The sequence below is a fragment of the Lygodium microphyllum genome, chromosome 7, assembly GCF_053477565.2.
Source record: "Lygodium microphyllum isolate KBCC chromosome 7, Lygodium_microphyllum_v1.1.10, whole genome shotgun sequence".
Classification (NCBI taxonomy): domain Eukaryota; kingdom Viridiplantae; phylum Streptophyta; class Polypodiopsida; order Schizaeales; family Lygodiaceae; genus Lygodium; species Lygodium microphyllum.
In genome coordinates this window covers 85,743,400-85,749,399 of record NC_141141.1, presented here as the reverse complement: position 1 = coordinate 85,749,399, position 6,000 = coordinate 85,743,400, and positions in this window count along the sequence as shown.

Here is a 6,000-nt window from a genome sequence, read left to right as displayed (position 1 = left end):
AGCTTGCATTGGCTCAGTTTTAGTAGAGATTTCACTATTGTTCATAGTGGATAGTAAGTAGTTGACTGATAAAGATTATGGTTAGTATACTTTGAAGCTACTCGGGTACCACATTTTGGATGTACTGACACTTTAGTTGTTATGTATGCCTATGGATATGTTTATGGCATGCTCCTAAGCTAAGATTGGAGCTTGGATGCTTTGACATTGGTTGTCATTCTTGTCCTTGGTTACTACCTGGATACTACAGTCAGAGTCTTGCAAACTACTTGGGCTCAATGCTTTTGGATGTATGCTCTATGGATCTTGGATGTTTTGAGCTTTGCTTGCTCATTTGGCATTTAACTTTTGCTTTAGTGGAAGCTACTCAACTTTATGTATTGAGCCACATTAGCACTTGGATGTACTATAGAGCATTTGGTTTATGCAGTTGAGCTTGAGCTTATTACAATGAGATAGTGGGACTTATTGTGACATGTACATACTCATGTCAGGGTGTTGTTTGTGGTATTTATGTACTTCTGGGTTATGTATTGAGCTTTGCTCAATGGGTTACGCATCTAGCAGTTCTCTTCATTTACCTTTGAGACCTACCTTGTCCATGATGTCTATGCCTATTGCATATATGGTTTTTGACATATTGTAATTGTGATACTCTTCAATGCCAATTGTTCTTGGTTTCTTTCTTCTTGGTTGCTCATAGTTGGTTGTTGGCATACGATTGCAATTTATTATAACAACCTATTATTTCAGTTTTATGCATTCTATTTGAGGGCAATCGGCTAGACTTGATAATCTTTTGCTCATAGTTTGTGGAGAGCTTATTATTTTGGCAATATCTCCTGTCTCTCACTCGATTTAACATTGATTTTGGGATTGATTTGTAAGGTATTATAACAACCAATCTTACCCTTTTGTGTACTTGCTTGGTCTCATTATGACTAGTGATTCTCGTAATAGTGCTATCTTTAATATTGAGAAATCAAATGGGACCAATTACAACTATTAGAAGACCTAGATATGGCAGATTTTAGTGTAGAAATTATAGGTTAGACCACTCAAAAGTGGGAGTGCCAAACCTGAAAACATTACAGCTGAGGATTGAGATGAACTAGATGAGCTATGCAAGTCCACAATCATTTTATCACTCTCTAAGAAGGTTCACTACAATGTTGTGACTGGAAATCAAACTATGTATGAGGTTTGGACACATATTAAGAATCTTTATAATAAACATAGTCTTGCATATCAAATGTATTGGTTGAAACAATTAATGGATCTTCGCAAGAAGAAAGGGACCTCTATGTCTGCACACTCGAATGAGTTTCACTCCATCATCACTCATTTAGCTTCATAGGAGATTGAGTTTAGGATACTTTGTATCCTTTATTTCTACTTGGTACTCTACTTGAGTTGTGGGGCACTTTTTGTAGAACTCTCTGTGTTAAGGATGGACTGAAATTGCAGGATACCGAGAGTGCCTTCTTGATAGAAAAGATAAAGCGAAAGAATGTGGATGCTTCTCGTACATCACATGCATGGACTCTGAGAGGTCGGCAAGATGGAAATGACCATGGTAAAGGCTCTAATAGGTCTCAATTTAGGATGCATGGATAGTCTCACACTAAGTCTCATGGCCATAAGTCTAATCTTACTTGTCATTATTATGGAAAAGAGAGTCATATTTGGCCACAATGCCATAAAATGTGCAAAGATAAGCACAAGGAAAAGGGAAAGGGTAAAGTGCAAGATAAGAATGATGATTTCATCGTTTTGCCTAACAAGTCTAGTGTCAAAATTGAGGAGCATTAGGGGAAGTATGAACTCAAAAAGAACCCTTTAGATTAACAATTAATCACTTTCTTAATCAAAGAGATTATGATATGGACCAATGGGAGAGGGGGTGGTGTGCACATTTTATCCACTCTCTTTTCCACCTTGGACCCATAAATCAAGTCTTACTTAAAAAGTTAGTGGTATTCTGAATTTAGAATCTCCAAAAATGGGTCATGACCTAACAACTTGTGGAGAAATTGAAAGATGTTTTAAAATGCAAAAAATTGGCGCCCATTGTACTAGAAACACGAGTTGTATGCCATGTGTAGATATGATCTAGAGAAGGGAGACATGTGTCACGTTCTGTGCTAGTATACGCAGTTTAAATACCGAAAAAATCCTTATTAATATGGCCTTTTGAAATGCATCACATATGGGATTTAAACCTAAGGCCCTTGGTAGAAGTCCCATGGCCCTATCACTAGTAGGCCAAGAGCCAATGGTGTTATGACAACTCAAAAGTAACTATCATAAATAAGTTTTGAGTTTTTTTCTTTTTCTTATTGGCAAAAAAAGCACATGGTTTTGGTTAGAACCACCTTTGCCACCATCATTTCTTCTAGGCCCACTCTTGACTTACGAGATTAGCGAAAATAATCCTTCTCTAATCCATTTCTTATGAGACGCTTTTAGGGTCCATATTTTCCCTAATGATTAATGTGGTGTAGCCTGATGTATCTGATGATCTTATCTTGGTAGCTTCCTCTTTTGATGCTTCACAATTGATTGATCCTTTGTCAGGATATACTCAATATTGGTTGATAGATTCAGGGGCTTCCTTTCATGTGACCCCTCATAGAGAGTGGTTTCACTCCTATCGTAGTATGATTGGATCAGTTTCTTTGGGTAATGACCTCGCATTGGAGATAATTGGTATTGGTGATGTCTTGTTGCCTTTTGGTTCAGGCAACATGTTCACTCTTCGTGATGTACGTCATGTATTGGCTCTCACGAAGAGCCTTATCTTTGTTGGCACCTTGGATGATATAGGTTATGTTGTCTCTTTTGTTGATTCCTCATGGAAGATTTTCCATAGAAATCTTGTTATTGCACGTGGTGCTAAGTCCAGTACCCTCTATCCTTTGCTTATATTTGGGTCAGTTGACCATGTTTTGGTTGTGGCTGTAGTTCCACATGTATCTCTTTGGCATTATCGCCTTGGGCATATATGTTTGAACAAAATGACAATGCTTACCTATTTGTGATATCTTCCATCCCTAGACTGTAAGTGATTTGAGTATTGTTATCATTGTTTATATGGTAGAAAAACATGTAGTATGCATAAGAGGTATGGCATGAAGCGCATGGATGAGCCTTTGACTCTTGTTCATTCAGATGTATGTGGTTCCATACCTAGTCAATCACTCGGTCGATGCGAAATATTTTGTCACATTCATTGATGATTACTCATATAAGGTATGGGCTTACCCTATTAAGTAGAAATTGAATGTCTTGTCTACCTTTCAATGTTGGCTTGCTCTTGTTGAGAACCAGAATGGGTATAGGCTGAAATGCCTAAGGTAAAACAATGGGAATGAGTATGTTTCAAAAGCTTTTGAGAAATTTTGTGATGAGTGGGATATTAGCATTAGTTGATTGCCCCTTATACCCCTCCTTAGAATGGTATTATTGAATATATAAATAAGATGATCTAAGAGAGAGTTTGGCAAGCTTACCATAGCACTTTTGGGTAATACACTTGATAAACAAGTCCCCTTGCACTACTATTGATTGCCAAGTTATAGAGGAGATATGGACTGGAAAATTTGCATCATATACTCATTTGTGCATCTTTGATTATGAGGCATTCTACCATGTTCCTAAGGACAAGTGCAATATACTAGATGAAATGCATATTTATTTGGCATGTGAGATGGGCTATCGCCATAATGTTACTTTTCATGAGAAAAAGTTACATTACCAGCCTGAGCAGGTGGTAGAGGTATGCAGGGTGATCTTTTAAGAGGATTCTCTACTCCCATATAGCTAGCTCTATAGTTGATGCTCCAGTGGCCCAAGCCCTATCTATTGTGCAGGATCAACCTACTTTGAGATGCTCTACTGGCACTAGATGTCCACATGAGCGCTTTATACCCTCCATGGATTATGCTCCAGTGGCCCAAGTCCTACCTATTATGCAGGATCAACTTGCTTTGAGATTCTCTACTAGAGCTTGCTAAGCACTTTACACCCTCCATGGATTATGTTATGGTGATAGATATAGGTGAGCCTCTCTCTTATGATGAGGCAATGCATAGAGATAATAGTCACTCATGGGACATGGCTATGTTGTCAAAGTTTGACTCCCTACAGACTAACCATATGTGAGATTTGGTTCCTTTGCCTAATTGGCAAGAAGGCATTGCCATGCAAGTGGATATACAAGCTGAAAAGTATCCCTGGTTGCCCAAGCCCGCTTATATGGCAAAATTGGTAGCTAAGGATTTCAAGCAAGAATATGGTGTTGACTTCGATGAAGTCTTTTCTCCTCTAATCAAAATGATGACCCTATGCTTGGTACTAACATTGGTTGCTCAACTAGGTCATCTTTATCAGATGGATGTAAAGATGGCTTTTTATATGGAGACTTGTATGATGAATTTTATATGCAACAATCTAAGGGTTTTGAAGAAAAAGGTAGAAGATACCTAGTGTGCAAGTTAAGAAAGAGCCTTTATGGCCTTAAACACACACCTAGAGAATTGTGTTAGGAAGTTGATGGGAGTTGGATGAGATAATGTCTTTCCTCATCCTATTGAACTTATGTATATTTGTACTTTGTCACTTTTTTCTTATTCTCTCCTCACTAGGAGCACATTCACATTTAAATGGGAGGTTTTTGGGGTTAAAGGCACTTGTGCCTAGCCACATGTGTATTACTACACTGGCAGTATCCGCATACCTACACACTACAAATGGCAAGTGCCCATCACTGTCACTTGATTTTTATTCTTTTAGTGACATTTGAATAAAGGGAAGGTCGGTCACACATTGTGACTATTGAAATGTGTACATCTTCTCTCTCTCTCTCTCTCTCTCTCTCTCTCTCTCTCTCTCTCTCTCTCTCTCTCTCTCTCTCTCTCCCCTTCCTTCCACCATACCTCTTGGTTTTGCTCACATGCTTCCACTCCGAGCTCACTCCCTTCAATCTAAACCTTCATCAATGAGGGCATCAATGATGAGCTCTTGCTTGATAGCTAGTTTGACCCTAAAATGCACTAGAGGTATTAGCTCTTTATCTTTTGGGTCATTGTTTGTGACTTTAACCTTTTGGATGTTAGGTTGTGTAGACCTGGTTAGGGTGCTACTAGAATCCTTGTGTATTGGACAATAATGATATATGTGAGTGATGCTACACAATGGAAGGTACGTAGAAGGTGAAAGCATGAGCAAAAGCAAGAAGAGTGCAAGAGTTGTGGAGGTTCAAGCAAGAAGAAGAGAGGCCAGTGTGTGGAAACTCCAATAATCACACTGTGTGACATGCATCTTATTTTATTTGTTACTAAAAGAATAAAGAATAGAGTGACAATGATGGATGCCCACCCCCTATAGTGTACAAGTGTCTCAGTTTGTAAACAATAAATGTAGGTAGCTAGGCATAGGTGGCCTTTAAACCCCAACACATTTTTGGAGCATGATAGATTCTTGATCATTCGAATATCCTTGCCATTCACATAAGAGAAATACTCATGTTTTAGCAAGATGGGGATTCTCAATGGGATACACATGTTTTTGGAAACCTTATGTGATGTATAGTAGGAAGGATTGATTGGAAGAAGGCAACCAATTTGTGATGTGTTCAAAACCTTATGTGACACAGAGCAGGAAGGATGGAATAGAAGGCAACCAATCTCTATAATGTGATTGGTTGAAGGGTAGAATAGAGTAAGAATAATTTTCTTATTTGTATGTTAAATTATGATTCCTTATTTCACTAGAAGAAAAAATGCAAAAAACTTTAAAAGTAAATCCACTCTCTTGTCTACCATAGTTAGAATGTATGCAAATGAATGGCTGTGGAAAATGCATAAATCCTTTGTGTGTCATAATGAGATTGTATGATCAATAAATCCCTAAATTTTAACTAAAATTTACATGAATTTACTAAATTTATCATAAATATGATCATTACATGTCACAAGGATACCATTAATGCATGACTAG